Raw genomic sequence first — 19794 nt, 5'->3', positions numbered from 1 at the left:
GCAGCTCTGTTCGTCAGGATACCCAGGCCATCCCTGCATAGAGGCTCCATTTGCTCCAGCTTAGCAACACTCCTGGGCTGTGAATGAGCTTCACCTTGCTGGTCTCAGGAGGAATATAACCTCCTCTGCAAAGCCTTCCCTGAGCACCTGCCCTTCTAAGGCTCCTACCTGGATATGCCCACATCCCCTGGACCGCCCCCCCCCCCCCATATACACAACACCACAAAAAGTCAAATTAACATTCCATTTTACTTTCTTTTTGTTGTTGGTTTTTTTTAAAAGATTTTATTTATTTATATGACAGAGAGAGACAGCGAGAACAGGAACACAAGCAGGGGGAGTGGGAGAGGGAGAAGCAGGCCTCCTGCAGAGCAGGGAGCCCGATGCGGGGCTCGATCCCAGGACCCTGGGATCATGACCTGAGCCAAAAGCAGATGCCCAACGACTGAGCCATCCAGGCGCCCCTTTGTTGTTTTTTTTTAAAGATTTTATTTATTTATTTGAGGGAGGGGGAGAGCACAAACGGGGGAGGGGCAGAGGAAGAGGGAGCAGCAGACCCCCCACACACACCCCGGGGGAGCCGGGAGCCCAACTTGGGACTTGATCCCAGGACCCTGGGATCATGACCTGAGCCTGAAGGCAGATGCTTAACTGACTGAGCCACCCAGGAGCCCCTTTAATTTCTTTATAGTACCTACAACTATGAAAAATTAGCTTGTTTATATTTTTACCGTTTTCCTTCTGCCCCTCCCCATCCTCTGCTAAAAATGGTAAGCTCCATGCATGCCTAGATATTGTCTTTCTTGTTCACTCTTACATTCTCAGCACCTGGCAGGAAGTCAAGAACTTACTAAATATTTATTGAATCAATAAAGTAATGCAGAAGAGAGTGATCAAGTTGCTGAGGCAGAAAATAAAAGCCGAATTTGAGAAAATGGTGAGTAGCTCATTTTGGTACAGCCAGACACATAAGGATGAAGCTAGACAGGCTGCTTGCAGAGGACTTGGCCGTGGTCAGCCACAGTTTGGATTGAGTGGATAGCGGAGAGCCTCTGAAGTGTTTGACCTGGAGAGTGCTCGGAAAAGAGCTGTCCTTAGGGAAGGACTGTGAATATAATGAACTGAAGTGAAACTTGAAAACCCAAGAGAAAACCATTTGTTACCACTAAAATTGGCAAAAATTAAGAAGCCTGATAGGGATGTACAGCATACATAGTGACAATAGTTAACAATACTGTATTGCATATTTCAAAGTTGCTTAAGAGATCTTAAGAGCTCTTATCACAAGAAAAAAAAATTGTTTTTTTTAAATTTTTTTTTTATTATTTATTTTTTGACAGAGAGACAGCGAGAGAGGGAACACAAGCAAGGGGAGTGGGAGAGGGAGAAGCAAGCTTCCCACAGAGCAGGGAGCCCGATGCGGGGCCCGATCCCAGGACCCTGGGATCATGACCTGAGCCGAAGGCAGATGCTTAATGACTGAGCCACCCAGTCTCCCTGAAAAAAAAAAATTGTTTTAAATAAATTAAAAAAAATAAGTCTGGGGGCACCTGGGTGGCTCAGTCGGTTGAGCGTCTGACTCTTGATCTCAGCTCAGCTCAGGTCTTAACCTTGGGATTGTGGGGTTTAAAAAAAAAAAAAGTCTGAAAAGAGTTGAGAGTATTTGGGGAACAGTTTTCAAACAGCTGCAAATCAATTTGGTGATATTTCTTAAAAGTGAAATTGGGCATATTTAAAATGTAGCAATTCTGCATCCTGGGTCTAGTCTAAGAAACTAATACCTACATCTGACATAGGTAAAAATAATGTAAGCATTGTTTATGTTAGTGAAAATTTTAAAACCCATATCCACTAATGGACTGATCAATAAAATATGGTATTATTTGTACCATAAAATACCAGGAAATTAAAAATAATGACGATGTATATATATTATATCTAGTCTATATATATATGTATGGATACATGGATAGCTATCAAAAGAATGTCCAGGAAAGTAAGCAAATCATAGAACAATAGGTATACATGGAACCATTTATAGATATTTAAACTTATAAAACAATACTACCTATTAATTATGTGTACATGTTAAATATATATAAAATATTTTTAAAGCACATATCAAACTGAACAGGGGCTCTGTGAGGCGAGGATAGAAGGAGAAAATGGAACTGGAATTAGTATTCAAAGGAAACTTGACCTTATCTCCAATGTTTTATGTCATTAAAAAAAAATGAAACAGGACAAAAGTAATAGTAACTGTTCATTTGGGATGATGGGAAGATAGTCCGGTTTTTAATGGGAATCAGAAGAGGGATGCTAGACACAGAAGGAAAAACTGAACGGAATTCAGGACTGGCTGGGTTGGTAGAGAGTCTAAAGAAGGCTGAAAGGATGAAGAGTTAAAAACTATACCCATTTTTTTAATGATGAGAGGCACCATTAAAAAAACTAACAAACATTGAGTTCCATCTCTGAAAGGTTTGCTGTGTTAATGAGGGATCTAAGTGATGTCCAACAAGAAGAATTCAAAACCCAAGCTGGTGCTGAACAGTCGTGGGAAAGCGAGGAATGAAATGGGTGTTTCAATCAATTTCCTTCAAAACAAACAACTTTTTAAGGTCTCTGGAGAATTCACTCTGTACATTTGTTTACAACACGTAAAAAACCCATGCTCAGTGCCCTGTACTTGTTAGTCTCCCTCTTTGAAAGTCAGTTACTAAATTTAAATATACCTTTCTAGAAAGCCTGGGGGTCTGATGTCTGATAAGCAATTAACCACTCCGGTAAGGCTACTTGTTAACAGTTCCCTCTCAATAAGCAACATAGATTAACAGAGCCAACAAAGACCCAAATTCTCAATGTTCAAATAAGAGATTTCAAACATAAAACTCTATTCTGAAATCAAACTCTCTACTCTTACACAAAGATTATCACCTTCCAATTATCAAAAGAATGCACTTACCTTTGTAGGGGCGCCTTGCAGGCTCAGTCAGTGGAGCGTGCAGCTCTTGATCTCAGGGTTGTCAGTTCAAGCCCCACCTTGGTATAGAGATTACTTAAAATCTTAGGGCACCTGGGTGGCTCAGATGGTTAAGCATCTGCCTTTGGCTCAGGTCACGATTCCAGCGTCCTGGGATCGAGTCCCACGTCGGGCTTCCTGCTCAGCGGGGAGCCTGCATCTCCCTCTGCCTCTCCCTCTACTCATTCTCTCAATCTCTCGCTCTCTCTCAAATAAATAAAATCTTTAAAAAATAATAAAATCTTAAAGGGGCTCCTGGGTGGCTCACATGGTTAAGCGGCTGCCTTCGGCTCAGGTCATGATCTCCAGGTCCTGGGATGGAGCCCCTTGTCATCAGGCTCCCAGCTCAGCAGGGAGTCTGCTTGCTTCTCCCTCTGCCTCTCCCCTCTGCTAATGCGCTCTCTCAAATGATTAAATAAAATCTTAAAAATAAATAAAATAAAATATTTTTTAAAGGGGGGGCGTGCCTGGGTGGCTCAGTCGGTTAAGTCTGCCTTCTGCTCAGGTCATGGTTCTGGGATCCTCGGGTCCTGGGATAGAGCCCCTAGTTGGACTCCCTGCTCAGCGGGGAGTCTGCTTCTCCCTCTCCCTCTGCCCCTCCCCCGCTCATTCTTTCTCTCTCTCTCTCTCTCTCTCTCTCATAAATAAAATCTTTAAAAATAGAATGCACTTACCTTTATTAAAATGCACCCCCTCTAATATTTCATAATTACATGTTTTTTAGTGCCTTCCTATCCTTTTTAAATGTGTTTTGCAACCTCTGAAAAAGTCAATATAGTCTGGGGCACCGGGCTGGCTCAGTCGGTGGAGCGTGTGACTCTTGATCTCAGGGTTATGAGTTCGAGCTACATTGCGTGTAGGGATTACTTAAAAATAAAATCTTAAAAAAAAAATAGTCAATAGTCTTAGCTCTTCTCTAAAGAGGGAAACACAAGACAGTGGGTGACTGGTCTGGGTGACTCAGGGACAGAATCAATATTGGAACTCAGAACCCGGGAGCCTGGCATCCCTAGTTCCTAAAACCACGAGGCTTCTGCTAACCCCGGCAGAATATCCTTCTTCACTAGACTATGCTTCTTTGAGGACCTGGGAACTGGAATATCAGTTTCCAAAGCTTTCTCCTTCAAAAGCAGTCAGCAGTCAGAAATAAAAGTTGGCCTGCTGCTTGTAGGCCTTAATAGTTTAAGAGTATCCGAATTCAAGATTCCACTTTCTAACCTTTGCTTTTTAATAAGGCATAGCTAACCGCCACTGATACAACCTAACGATCTCCAGAACTAATGTAACTTTGCTGGTGAGTTTCTTTAGAATCCTCTGTTCAGACTGGGTTACACACAAATCAACTGGCGCTGTTTAAACTATTTGCTGTTTTGTGTTAGTTAGTGCTATCTTGGACGCACGGAGCTCCTAACAGCCACAGGGCTGGTATGCTTGCGCTGACCTTATAAAGCCAACAGTTAGTGACTGTGTATACAAGGATTTAAGAGATTATTTTACCAGAATATAGTTGCTGTGTAGCCATCCGGTGTATACGGCGTTTCTTTCCATTAACAAATTGAAGAGTTCCTAAGCATCTGAAATTAAATGGCTTAAAAAAATAAACCAATCTTACTAAAATTTAGGTTTACTGACAAGATCAGATTATTTTCAGTGAAATAGCCAACGCAACTGTGGTTTCTGATTGTGCTTTCTTCATGGGACTTTAAAACACTTTCACAGATATTTTTTCATTATCACATATTTCTCATTCCAATGTTATATTTTTTAAAGGGGAACTTAATAACTTACTCAAAGTCGTGCAGCCAGTTCATAGCAGAAATCAAGTAAGAGCCCAAATTTAATTTAGCAATTAAGAATCTGATATTGTGCGTCCTTTTCATGAGGCTGTATTGCCTCATTTTATTTCCCTTAAAAAGTAATTGTTTACATATCAGTTAAAGTGGTCACACTGAAACAGAAAAGAAAGCTAACATTATCAGCAGGTCCTTTCTTAAAGCAACAAGAACAATCAACTTTGTGCTCAAAAAGAAGCTACAAAAATATTGTGTCTTATAATTTCATCTACAAGTTTAAGCCTTCATCGTATTCATTAATTAAAATGTTATAAATCTTCTAATGCTAAAATATTCTTAAACTAGCATACAAAACACCAAAACATGTATCAGCCACAACACACAAATCCATCACTCAATCTCGGTCCATTAGTCTTGCCAAGGCCAGTGTCGAGTATTCCTGAAATTTTCACTTGTAGAATGAATGGATGTTTTGTAAGGATTATCTATTCAGGCAGAAAAAAAAGCGGGGGGGGGGGGGGGATGGAGAAAAAAAGAAACAATTAGCCATTCAACTGGCACTGAGCAAATTCCAAGTATGAAACCCTTTGTTTTTATTTTGTTTTTGTTTTTCTTACCTACCAAAGGACTCCAATCCATGAAAAGAAATTCATCTTGTGAGATTTTTCTAGAGACTTTCCACAGACCTCTGTGGAGACCCTCCATGTCAGCTTTAGCTTTATTTTGGCAGCCTGGGACTGGAATTTAGAGCTATCTATTTGCATTTCTACACCCTTCTTTTGTTTTCTGTCCCTCCAGAGGCTCAGCCAGTTCAAATAGCAGGTAAGGTAGTTAGATCATTCTAATGACCCTAGAAAACTCAAAGGAGAAAACTTGTCCAAACAATGAGGTTATTTTAGCTAAAAACTACCACTTACTTCATTAGTCAAGTCTACAAAGCCCAAGCTAGACCATCTTGTTAAAAATTTACCTTAGATTGTTCTTAATACTCTCTCGGCCCTAGAGAGGGAAGAGTGATGGGGGGTGGGGTGGGGGGGCCCAGTTTGGCCTTTTGGAATCTCTCCTGAATAAATATCAATAAAATGTTCAAATGTTCATAAGAATTTACAGGTCACACCATTGCATCCGATTCTGAGAGCAACCAGCTTCTATCATTTCTGCTGAAGGAGCTCCCCTATAAGGCACTAAGAAAATTAAAAGACAAAAATGTGGGGTGCCTGGCTGGCTCAGTCGGTAGAACATAGGACTCTCAATCTCAGGGTGGTGAGTTCAAGCCCCACGTTGGACATAGAGTTTATTTAAATACATTTTAAAAGAGAGAAAGAGAACTAGAAATGCTTGTTAGGTGAAGAGCATTGGAGAGAGCAGGGCCTGAAGGACACCGAGCCCCAGATGTGGCTGGTATAGAATTCCTCTCACACCAGCTCTGATGACCACATGGTCAAGATTCCGTCATGTGATCCAGAAGGCAGCTTTCCAAGAGTTTAATATTCCAAGAAACAGCAGATAAATATTTGCAAAGCTGCATATTTTTAATAGGCAAATGCTCCAGGGTCCCTCTTGAAGGTCAGTGTTTAGAAAGAGACTGTAATTATAATGAGGCCATTGAGTCACAGATTAGAGATGGAAGGGACCATAAAGTTCATTTCCTCAAGGTGCGTGGTTAACACAGCCGGTTTGCGACAGGCCTGGAACCGTGGGATAGGCACCAAACCCATGCTCTTGGGCTTTTGGTTACCAAACCTGCTTACATGGGATCTGCAGTGAGATCATCTTTTATGGCATTCCAGGATTTAGCAAGTCAGCCCAGAATGAAGATACAGAGATGCATAGACTCCAAAAGCCCGACCTTGTCGTCACCTGAAACAGCTCCACCTGCAAAATTACTGACTCCGGCATTCAGTGTTGGGATAAGCATCTCTCCTTCCAACTTGCTTGGTCTATGGCTGCAGCTGTTCTTAGAAATATTAGTGCCTCCAGTCTATTGATCCCTCTGCTTCCTCCCAATTCATCAGCCCTTGGCTTTTTTCACTTTCCTCTTTATCCATTTAGATTCCATGTTATAATACCCCTGTCCCTGTTCACTTAAACTCCCTTCCCCTCTGCATTTCCTACAAATCCATCCAGGAAAACATCAGCCCTGAATGATGTTGACCCAGTCACCTCTTCCCCCTTTCCTTGCACGGGAGCAAACTCTGTTAGAGGAAATCAAAGGGGTAGACCGTTTCATGGTCACCAACTTCAAATGGGCCCTTTCCAACAACTATTTGAAATCTTCTCCACCATCCTTATACTCCCAGCACACCTGTCTCTCCCTTTTACCTCTTTATCTTCTATTACTCAGATGAGGGCTCTCTAGACCTCAGTCTTCCAGCCACAGCCCTCCACTGTCCCTGGTTCATGATGAATGGGACTTTTCCTTTATGTGTTCAGTCCTTCCATTTGTGCCTTACATTCTGTCCCGTCATCATCACCCCCATCACTTTTATCACTTTCTTCTCAAATCACACATCAATTCCATCGGAAAAGCCTACTGATTCTGCCTTCAAGCTATATTCGAAATCCAACCATTTCTCACAATCACCACTGCTACCACTTCAACCAAGACATAATCTCTCAACTAGACGATTAATGGTCTCCCAGCTTTCACCATTGCCCCTTTTATAGTCTATTTTCAACCTAGCAACCCTTTTGAAATCATAACTCAGAGCACATCCGCCTCTGCTTAAAACCTTCCAATAGCTTTCCATTTACCCAGAATAAAAGCCAAAGACCCTACAAAGGCCTCTAAGATTCCATCTGCACTATCCAATGGAACTTTCTGTGAAGATGGAAATTATTTTTATCTCACTGCCCAATACAGTAACCACTAGCTACATGTGGCTATTGAGCACTTGAAATGTGGGTGGTGCAATTAAGAATATGAATTTGTACTTTTAAAAAAATTTTTTAACCAATTTACACTAAAATAGCCACCTGTGGCTAGTGGCTACCACATTGGAAAGCACAGTTCTATGTGCTCTTTTCCCCATCCACCCTATCCCCCGTTTCCTGACTCTGCTTCACACTATAAAAACTCCTTTAAAGTCAGGTGCTGTCACTTCTCTGCTCAAAAATCTCTATGGCTTCCCATTTTATTCAAAATAAAAGCCGAAAAATGTCCTTATTTTAATTTACAAGGCCTTACATGATCTGGCCACCCTACCCAGCTCTATGGTCTTAGTCCTTAATCCCATTCTCTTCCTTGTTCACTCCACTCTGGCCACAACACTGGCCTCTTTAGGTGGAACATACAAAGCATGCTGTTGCCTCAGGGCCTTTGCTCAGACTGTTCTGTCTGGGACAGAACAGGATTCATATCACAAGCTCGGAGCTCCCTTATTTCTTTCAGGACCCTCCTCCAGTGTCTTCTGGTGATCTTCTTTGACCTGAAAGCCCTATCCAAAACAGCATCCCTCCCACCCTATCACTCTCTATCTTATCTCTGTACTCAGCTTTTTTCTTTCTTTCTTTCTTTCTTTCTTTCTTTCTTTCTTTCTTTCTTTCTTTCTTTCTTCCTTTCTTTCTTTCTCTTTTTTTTTTATAGCACTTATCTTCATCTGATGAATCCTGTTTGTTTACTTATTTATTGTCTGTCTGCCCCAGCAGGGCAAGGCCTCTTTCTGTTTTGTTCACAGCAGTACCCCTAATACCTGAAACTGTACTTGGTTCATAAAAGGCATTTAAAAAAATGCTGAATTTGATGAAAGAATGTGGATAGCTTTATGATGATAAAAGCTACTTCCAAACAGTCCCAGCCCTTCAGGCCTGAGATCCAGCCCTCTCCTGCAGCTATTCCCTGGGGAGGGGTTGAGAATTGGGTTCCTCTCTAAATATAGTATCCTCACGTGCAAGAGAGCAGCTCAGTGCTTTTACTATATTAGCTCGAATCTACACAACAACCCATTTTACTAGTACAGAAACAGAGAGGTTAAGTAAACTGCTCCAGCTCAGCGAGAGTGACCTTCACCTTGGCTTCTCATGATGGAGTTTCCATAGTCCACAGAAAAGCCTTATAAGAGCAGCTACATTAAAATGACCACCAAGCTTCATGATTAAATCTCTCTTCTGAGTCTGTGCCTTCCTGTGAGAAAATAAGAATGACTACTGTTATAAGAGACTAAATGAAAAATAATTCAGTATAGCTAACAGAAAGTGACTGCATCCTTTATTCCTCCCTAAAGGGCCAAAGTTTTTCTTAATCAAATTGCCTTTAGATTTTAAAAATGCTATGCTAAATAAAATATTGTTGGCCTTCATGTTTGAAAATGTTGCTGCTGAGAGTGCGATTTTTTATGCTAGAATTTTTACAGTCAGCAAATAAAGTAATGGTCAGTAAATTTAAGACCAGTTCCACAGATTGGATCAACTTCCTCTTAACCTGCTGGACGAGAATGAGTGCTATTTTTTTTTCCTGGTTTTATGTTTAACATATTAATGAGGAATAGGGATGGTCTAAGTAATTTCAAGCCATAGGTAGTTAAAATAGTTATAGCCATTAGTTCCAATTATATATGCCATGCAATCTTTTAGTGGAAATGTCCAAATATTAACGTCGGTTTATGTTTCACATCCTGTTCTTTCCCATTGTTGTCTGACAGAAGCACCAGTAAATAGGGAAATTACATCTTCGGCTACAAAATTGAAGATACCATTGGAGTCATCCACTGGACAGAGAACCTAAAACATTTCAGGGACTTTGGGACTCCTGCTTCCAACATTCTTGCCTGTCTGAGGGGGAAACCCAGGTCAAGTAGTCCGTGCAGAGCACAGTCACCATGAGATGTGTGGCCAGGACTAAAGCATCCTGACTTCCCTGCACTTATGTGTCTCCACCCAAACCCAAGGATTATCTTCCAATCGATATAGGGAAAGAGAGGGGGGAGAATTTCCAGAGAAGACCTGCATATGACTCTTCTGCGGCTATTCATGGTTATGAATTGCAAATTACTTTTCAAAATTACTTCTCTCAAAATACCCAGACACCTGGCCACAGGCTGCCAACTGAACACTAAAATAGGCACCTTGATCAGCTTGCCCTGTGACTTCACCCATTCAGCTGCACTTGACCACAGCGACAGACATCTCTGCCAAAAGAAATATGAACAACCCTGGGAACTGATTACAAAATTGGGATTGCTCCAAACTTTTCAAAAGTGATGGCTCTGTTGTCTGGAATGTCTCAGAGCCAGGACATTTTTCTCAACAAGTCAGCTCTATGTAATGAAAGCAATTAGAAGAAGTTCAGATGTGCACAGAACTCTCTCTGCCTAATATGGAAATAATAATTAACTGTCCAAAAATGTAAGCACTGGCTCATGGCTGATGATTCACCTTTGAAGTTGTGCAAAGAAGAAGGTCAAGCCTTTTGTAAAGCAGTTTAACAATGTGCATCAGGACTCATAAAAATGTCTATTCCCTTTGACACAGTAATCTTATTGCTGGAACTGATCTTAAGAAATGTCCCCCACCCCCTAAAGATGTTCACTACAAAATCAGAATCAACCTAAATACCCAATAATAGGAAAAATGTTAATTATGGTACATCTTCCTAATGAAATATTACCCAGCCATTAAAAATGAATTCTGAAGACTTCACAATCTGGGAAAATGCTGAAGACATTGTTAGATTAAAAAGCAGAATACAAATTATATGTGCATTATGTTTGAGACCATGTTCAAATCTATTTTCATGTAGGAAAAACAGAAGGGAGGATTATGGGTTATATTTTACCCCCCTTTCCCCCTAACTTTTTGGTAATGTTGATTTACTATTTTGATAAACTTCAAAAGAAAAAACAGTATGTAAAATGCTTCACACTCTGCTTCTTGTAAATAAATCAGCACATAAATACTTTAAAAAATATATACAGCTCATTCCAAATATTTGTCCTTTAAAAATTGGGGGCAGGGTACTTGCCCAACATTCAACAGCTGACAGAATACTCACATCAGTATTGCCTCAACCCCCTAACTTTTCCAAAGTCAAACCAGATTCACCGGAGTCCAGGATACAGTCAGATTGAACAGGTACATGGCTCCACCCCTGGGAAGCTCCCTGTCCTAAAGAAACCAGTTGTGGAGTTCTGCATCCCAAACTCCTACCACTTCTATAGGGGACCTGGTTTGTGAAAACCTCTGGGTCCACCCCCTTTTAAATACCCCTGTGCTCTGAAAGGCAAGTAAGCCCTTTTTAGACTGGACTTTGGATCCTAGACCCAAAGGTAGGAAAGTACACAGCTGTGAGGACTTTGTTTTCATGATTATTCCTCTAAATCAGATTTTTCACACCCAGTGAACCTGGACATACCTACAGCTCTTCACAGGTAAATGGAGAGGTGGGAGCTCTCCTCTTGTTTCTGGTCTGCTACCAAAAGGAGTTCATCACCCCACAAGTCATGTGGGGAATGAGCCTTAACTTTGATTACTAGAGCTCAGAGTTCATGCAGATACTGGTTATTAATGTTCACACATGAAATGAGACAGAGTTTTTGCTTGTTATATAAAGCATTAAAAAGGAAAAAAAAAAACCCACCTACTAAATTCTACAGATTTTCACTGTCTTGAGACAATTGTTCATATGAACTCAGAAATCTGTCTAGAGAAGTATAGCTATTGCTAAGCTAATGCTTAGTAAAGTCAGACAGTCATTTTAGTATGTCAGTAAATAATAAGAAATGAAAATAGACCCCATTTTCATATATACCTCGCTCTATATATGTATATAGATATACAGATATGTATATAGATATATAGATATATAATTATACTGTTTCAAATGAATGCTTCTGTCACTAATTCTTTGAAGGGAAAAATTTAAATTTTACAGGATTTGTTTTTATCTATCAAGCTCTTTCTAAACCATCACACCTATGTAGTTCAAAAATTGTTGAGACCTTGGGTCAAGGAGACACTCACGTTGGCTTTCAACAGAAAATGTGCTTCTCTACACTAAAATGGCCACTTAAGCAAGAATGTGGAAATGATTTATCTCAGAGTGTTTAAAGTTGGATCTTGACTCTAGCTGTGTCCTGACTGCACAATCAGTCAGGGACAAGTAGTTATATGCTCCTAAACAAAGAAAAGCACTCTAATGGCCAAAGGAGTTGAGTATCTAACATAGCAAAATTACCTTAATAAAAGTTAAATTACCCACATCCCAAGGAATAAAAATCACTGATAATAATAATGTTTAAGTGTTAAGAACAGCAGAACATGAAATAGATCTATTTACATCACATAAAGATTGTCTTCCAAATGTGGTCTTATGTTAGGCAGTGATATTAACAGTATATTAGTATAAAGTTAGAAAGAAAAAGAAAAGGAATCAAGCTGCATAACCAGAGGGTATAACTTAATGAGAACAGCGATCACTATTTATTTTGTTTACTGCAGTATCTCCAGGACCTACTAGGTTCTCAGTATTTGTTGAATAAATGTATGAATGCACAAATAAAGGAACAAAGTTCATCAAAATAAAATTTGTAATATGAAATTATAGAGGCATGCATACCTGCCTTAAGTCATTAAAGGGATCCTGCTTAAAAATGAATGTGTTAGCTACATACCATATTTAAAAACTGGGTGTTAAAATTTAAGCATAGATCCTACATGTAAAACATGGCTGGAAGAATTAATAGAACCAAATTGGAGCTATTCTAGAGACTGTCTCTGTAGACTTGATCATTTTGGAGTTTCAGAAGTTTCTTGGTCAAATTGACTTAATGGGCTCAGAGGCTGTTCCTAGGAGTGTTAGGAAAAGAAATGCAGTCAAAGATTCATCTTAACTCTTCCCAGGGATGCAGTCTAAAGTGCACCCCATCCCTGTTCTACTCTAGCTCACCATCCTGTGTCCTTCCTTGGTAGCACTTACCACAATCCACTTATCTTGTTTGCTATTCTCTGCTTACTTCACTAGAATGTTACTTTCAGGAGAGCAAGAACCTTGACTCTCTTAGTTTATCAGTGTATTCCAGCACCTGACACAGTGCCTGGTACCTAGCAGATACTCAAATTCTTAAGAATGAATGAATGAGTGACTAAGTGAATACTAGACCCAAGGGTGAGGTCAATAGCTTATCACTGGCTACATGAAGGCATATGTAAAAGTATTTTCAGACCACTACACTAGGCTGCTAAATGACAATATGGAATTCTATTTTTAAATAAGATTTGGTAAAAAGGCTTTCTGAGTAATTGACATATTATCTATGGATAAAGGATACAAGTCTTCCCATTCCAGACAGATTCTAAGAAAGATCTTGACAGTTCAAAGTTTAAACCACTCTCTAATTTAAGAAGAGGCTTATATCCCCAAAAATAATTTTTTAAGAATGAAAGTATTAAAAACAGGATTCCAGCTACAACACTTCAAGCCCATTCAATTTAACAAGCAACTATACATTTCCTGCCATGCTTAATTATCAGTGGTATAGTAAAAATACTCAATTCACGAATTCAACAGTAAATTTGTAGATGCTCTATCAGACAAAGGCATTTTAATTTCTTTATTTTGCCTTAACCTATAATTTTAGGATACTCTAGTTTTCATTATAGGAAAAGATTTCACTTAACAGGACATTTCCTTATCAGCAGTAAGTATGAAATTGAATCTAGACCTCTCTAACTTTACTGGAGTTCAATTCTAGTTTAACTAACTGCAGTGCATTTATTCTGCATTCCCTGAATTATTCCATGGTTTTACAATACAGTCCAGTTCCTTGGGTACATCATGTGTATGGTAGAGGCTCTACTTTGAGTAACCTTAGGGTTAAAAGATTGTATTGATACTAGTCCACACATTTGTTGAAAATGCGACTCTAACAACTTAGACGAATACACACTAGGATCAACCTTCTTGAGATATGTTCAGACATGGTACAGATTGATATTTCATGGCATCATCATGGTAATTCAAAGTCTCGCTAAAAATTTAGAAAGCATAAAAGTTCAATATTGATTTTCAGCTGTTTTACTTGTTTTCACCACCTTCCCATACACTGGGTTCAATATAACACAATGTTTGCCTGCATCAATAATTATTCCTAAACCAGGTATAGCGTGGATGTTATTAACTCAGCTGTTTTATGTTTGTACAAATATTATAGCAGCATTAATGGAAATCAGTATAAAGAGAAAAAGGATTAATGGCATAATACTGCCATTGCACCACATCAAATACTTCATTCCTTATCAATACATGAACATAACTTTATTTTTTTTTAAATTTTATTAAAGTTATCTATACACCCAATGTGGGGCTCAAACTCATGACCCTAAGATCAAGAGTCACACATTCCTCTGACTGAGCCAGCCAGGTGCCCCTACATGAACATAATTTTAAATTGCATTCATAGTATACATGCTATTTAGAATTTTGTCCTTTTTGCTTTATATATTTTCCTGTTACCAGATACTTCCTATTTATAATTTTCAGTGGTTAAATATACCACCTGATAAAATTTTGTGGTTGTTTTTTAATGCTCCTTCTGTGGGATATTAGGCATTTCTCTTTTGTTTGCGGGACACCATCAAAAACAACACTACAGATACATCTTACTAGAGTCTAAAACAAATTCTCGGGCTGGGATTACCAAGTCAAAGAATATGAACATTTTCACATCTTGATTACATTTCAACTCAGATTTAAAAGTTTGTTCTCAGAAACATGAGTAATATGGGTATTCCAGGAAGTATATGATGAATATTAAAATGTGATGGGCTTTGTTTATATCAAGTAAAGCACCAGAGAAGTGGGAAAGAAGTCATATCCAATGACTGGTCCATCCAGCCCAGGAATTTATGGGAAGTTGTGATCCCCTGTGACAGCTTATGAGATGTGCCCCCACAACATCTGAATTTTCTTTAGCACCATTTTGGAGTAATTGTTCATGAAATTATTTAAATGCACATCCTACTCAGAAACCAGCTTTAAAGATACTAGCTAGGGCACTGGGTGGCTCAGTCAGTTAAGCGTCTGCCTTTGGCTCAGGTTATGATCCTGGGGCTGTGGGATTGAGTCCCATGTCGGGCTCCCTGCTCAGTGGAGAGTCTGCTTCTCCCTCTACCTGCCACTCCCCCTGTTTGTGCACTCGCTCGCTCTCTCTTTCTCTCGCAAATAAATAAAATCTTAAAAAAAATAAAGATACTAGCTGTGACACTCTGATGGGAAAGACATTACTTTTTTTTTTTTTAAAGAATTTATTTATTTATTTGAGAGAGAGAGAATGAGAGAGCACATGAGAGGGGGGAGGGTCAGAGGGAGAAGCAGGCTCCCCGCTGAGCAGGGAGCCCAAAGCGGTACTCGATCCCGGGACTCCACGATCATGACCTGAGCCGAAGGCAGTCGCTCAACCAACTGAGCCACCCAGGCGCCCCGAGACATTACTTTTTGTTCACTGCTATAGCACCAGGGCCTCCAACAGTGCCATTTCAAAAGGTAGAAGTTTCCCCTGCTACCTGAAGTGTATTCCTATGAAACCTTTCTTAAGCTCAAACAGCCTAAAGCAAAGAAGCAATTGCCATTTTGTAAAAGTGCAAATACTCTTCAGATTTATTTCAGTCAGTGAAAACAAGTACTAATGTAGGTCTTTTGTAAAAGCAAAGTGACATAAAACAAACTTTCAGATCGTGGGGGCCTACTGTATTAGGTACTATTTGTTGAATGAATCCATATAATGAATGCTAAGAAGACTGAATGAACTCACTACATAGATATAAATTGGGGCTTCATTCTCTCCCCCAACCTCCCATTCATGGAATCTTAATTTACTTACAATCTATAAATCTCTTGGTTAGAACCCATTTCACAGAAGGAAGGTAACAGAAGAACATTAGTGAGCCCCTGCAGGGAAGGTTGCATTCAAATCCTCATTCTTCTCTGCGGACTGGCCATTCTAGCCACAATGAACTTGATAAGATCTGTCCCACACCGTCCAACACCCTGATACACAGACACACTCTGCTAAATGTTTTATATTTTTCTATTCCCTAAAGGACCAATCTCTATATGAGGGTACTAAATAAATTTAATTAGGAAGAAATAAAGTGAGAAACAACCATGGTGAGAAGAGTAGGTAGCTCTCTTTCAAGGAAATTAATAGAAGGAATCAAAGACTGAAAAAGCCAAACCACAAATCCTTGAGGACCTATGGCAGATCTTACCACGTATGACTTAAGAGCCCAGTGTGACTCTTCAAGGTAGCCACACAGCACTTCAGGGTCACCATGGAATCAGAACAGAGAAGAGAGGAAAAGAAAACTCAGCAAAGAAGAGACTACACAAAACCCCAAAAGTTTTATCAATTGCCTTACATTTTGTTGTAGATTCTAGTTACTAGAAGTTGGGTCACTAGTGACTCTGGGGCTCAACATAACCTGTCTTTAAAAAGTGCACTGAGATTTTCTAGAAAGATTACTAACAAAAGAGTTCTTAAAGATTTCAGCAAACTTACACTTTTCTCAATTCCATAGAGATCTCTACCCCACTTCTATTCCACCAAGTCCTGGATACCTTTCCTTGAGCCACGCATCATTCTCTGTGTATGCAATATTCACACGTGGCTTTTGGTAACTAATGAATGCAAACAGCTGCATCAAAAATAAATAAATGTGACACTGTGTCTTCTGCAATGACAAAAACTAGAGTAAAATTCCAGGTATGCTGGTCCTTTAAAGCTACAAAGATGTGGAAGAAATAATCATTCTGAGCAGGTAGAGCTGGGAGTTTTAAAGAATGTAACACTGCTCAAATCTATTAAAGACACAGGTGATATATAACTAAAATGAATTTCGATCATATTTTTTAATATTCATGTGGTTAAAGAGACAACCCAATTCAGTCTCCCTTTAAAAATTAATTGTCCTTCAAAAAGAACAAAGGCATAGGATTTATTGCCAAACATGGAACCATCCTAAGAGTTCAGAAAAACTCTAAACATACTCTAATAATCTGCATTAATGTGTCTTCTCTGCATAGGAAGAGAAGATCTCAGATGCCTGACAGTGTGAGTCAAGCTGGGATAAGAAGTTTTCATATTAGCGTATTAACAAAGGATTTATCAATAATCATAAAAGTGAATTTAAATCCCACATTAACTTAAAATGAAGCAAATAATATTCTGATTAAATGATGAGAGTGACTTTAAAGATACTTTACCTTAGCTTACTTTAAAACATAATATTGCAAGTAAAGTAACCATGTATCGATATACTCAATAACTTTACATCAAGTATGCTTTTTGCTTCCGATGATACTGATACTTTATGAAATTTAGATCACCTCTTTTATGTTGGTGTTTGCAGAGCTTTACTTTGTATGCATACAAGTATCGCTGTAGAAAAATAAGGATATACAAATTAGCAAAGACTTAGAAAAAAAACACCCACAGTCCCATCACCCAGACATAATACTTTGTTAATACTTCTGGCTATTTCCTATGTACACATTCTTACCGAAAGAAAAAAAGTGATCCTGTATTCTACAACTTCTTTTTTTTTTTTAATTTTTAAGATTTTTATTTATTTATTTGACAAAGAGAGAGACACAGCGAGAGAGGGAACACAAGCAGGGGGAGTGGGAGAGGGAGAAGCAGGCTTCCCGCCGAGCAGGGAGCTGGAGGCAGGGCTCCATCCCAGGACCCAGGACCATGACCTGAGCCGAAGGCAGATGCCTAACGACTGAGCCACCCAGGTGCCCCTAACAACTTCTTTTTTTAAACTGAATAAATATTGAGCATCCTTCCATTTTTACAAAATCATTTTTAATGACTGCACCCTATAGAAATAGAATAAGTTAGTTAACCTGTTTAAATTTTTAACTACTATAAACAGTGCTGGGATGTACATCTTTGCTCATCTTTGGTACACATCCCACAATATTCCCACAGAAAATGTCCCTAGAATTGTAATTGGTGGCTCCAATGCTCTAAGCATATTTTGAGGCTTTTTATATAAACTGACCTCCAGGAAAGCAATCCTAATATAAACTACAAAATGTTAAGTTTAGTCCACTTTAAAGGGATGTTACATTAACAGTGTGTTTAACTTAAAAGATGTCTTAAATGTAGGCAGTATCAATTAACAAAGAAAAATGGCCAATAAACACAAGAAAACAACTTTCAAAATAATCACAAAAATGCAAATTAAAATGATTACATTTCTCCTCTATCAAAATGGCAACATTTCTTAGAAATATCTAGAATTGGCAAGAGGAAAAGAGCATGAGATGGGCACTTTCACACACTGCAGGTAAGTAAGTAAACAGGCACAAACTTTTTGGAGGCCAATTTAGCAGTTTCAAAGTCTTAAGAATTTTCAAATCCTTTAACCTAGTATAGTCTACTTATGGACTTTATCACACTAAAATAATCCAGAGACAGGCATAAAGAATTATATACAAAGGCATTCAGAGTGTTATATATTTCATCATAACAGTGAAAAATTACCAGTGACCAGTAATAAGATACCGATGAACTAAAGTAGGATTTAAAAGCTCCATTTCATAGGGCACCTGGCTGGCTCAGTTGGTGGAGCATACTACTCTTGACCTCAGGGTTGTGAGTTCAAGCCCCATGCTGGGTATAGAGTTTACTTAAAAATAAAATCTTAAAAAAAAAAAAACCCCAAAAAACTACATTTCATAGGGAAAACTGAAAGAAAATATAACAAAAGTTCACTCAAATAGTTGTCTGAGTGCTGGATGCTTTTTCTTTTTTTGTATCCTCCAACTTTGTTAACAATAAGCATCAGATTCATGATAATCAGGAAAAAATAAAAGAAACATAAAAACGTATGCTATCGTTGAATTTCATTTCTTTCAGTAATAATGCTACCAAGTCGTCTGAGAGTCCTGGAGTTTTATCTCTGGCATCTTAGCTTACAGTTAATGGACACTGTTCATTTAAAGGACTAGAACTTAAAATACTTTTGCTTCTAAATGTTGTTCTATAATTTCTGGAGAGTTCATGAAAGTTTAAAATTTGCCTTTCTTTGGCATAATTTATACAAGCTTTTAACAGCACAGTTACTTTGCAATTCAAGGCCTACCTATGACATGTGTAGCAATAAAAGATGTTTCCCATTAATAAAGACAATTAAGAGTGACAGAAAGTGGATCAAAGGAAAAGAATTAGTTACTCACTCTCCAATTCACTGCCCTGTGCAATGGGCATTTGCAAACAGAGCAAGAAAAAGTAAATAGGACAGAGGCCTTCTGAATTATTTGTTTATTCATTCAAAAATATTCAGAACCTATCATCAATATTGATGTAAAAACTAGAGTCACAAATATAAGATTTTTTTTTTTTTTAAAGATTTTATTTATTTATTCATGAGAGACAGAGAGGCAGAGGGAGAAGCAGGCTCCCAAGGAGCAGAGAGCCCGATGCGGGACTTGATCCCAGGACCCTGGGATCATGACCTGAGCCGAAGGCAGACGCTCAACCATCTGAGCCACCCAGGCGCCCCAAATATAAGATTTTTAAGTAGTTTCTAAACCCTAGGTGGGATTCGAACTCACAACCCTGAGATCAAGAGTCACATGCTCTTCCCACTGAGCCAGCCAGGCACCCTAGCAGCCCTTTTTCTCCCCTCTTTCCATCTCCCTCCCTCATTCCCTCCAGAAGGGACGAAATCAAAACAGATGTATAAGCCACTCTATCATTCAGAGAAATGATACTCCTCATCTTTTAGAATAATGTTTTTCAAGTTACAGATTCGTTTTCAGTGGGTCCCATCCAGTACTTTTTAAAAAATGAAATAGGGGCACCTGGGTGGCTCAGTCGTTGAGTGTCTACCTTTGGCTCAGGTCATGATCCCGGGGTCCTGAGATTGAGCCCCGCATCGGGCTCCCTGCTCAGAGGAGAGCCTGCTTCTCCCTCTCCCACTCCCCCTGCTTGTGTTCCCTCTCTCGCTGTCTCTCTCTGTCAAATAAATAAAATC

General features: G+C 39.1%; 1 protein-coding gene across 8 annotated transcripts in view; it reads right to left on the bottom strand.

Annotated features, from left to right (window-relative positions):
- The window catches only part of ZNF281 (zinc finger protein 281), a 99055-nt gene that overhangs the window by 58443 nt on the left and 20818 nt on the right, over positions 1 to 19794 (bottom strand). The window contains exon 1 of one of the 8 annotated variants that reach the window (XR_008506245.2): positions 4811 to 5306. The exons of the other annotated variants lie outside the window; for them this stretch is intronic. The gene's annotated coding sequence lies outside the window, so the exon portion shown is untranslated. Of the gene's footprint in view, positions 1 to 4810; positions 5307 to 19794 lie in introns of those variants that run through there. 8 annotated transcript variants of the gene reach the window in all.

The sequence above is a fragment of the Mirounga angustirostris genome, unplaced genomic scaffold (assembly GCF_029215605.1).
Source record: "Mirounga angustirostris isolate CCGP_5_RB_7025 unplaced genomic scaffold, mMirAng1.0.hap1 SCAF_6, whole genome shotgun sequence".
NCBI classification, from domain to species: Eukaryota; Metazoa; Chordata; class Mammalia; order Carnivora; family Phocidae; genus Mirounga; species Mirounga angustirostris.
The sequence above is the reverse complement of the archived record's forward strand: the minus strand, read 5'-3'. Positions and strand labels throughout refer to the sequence as shown.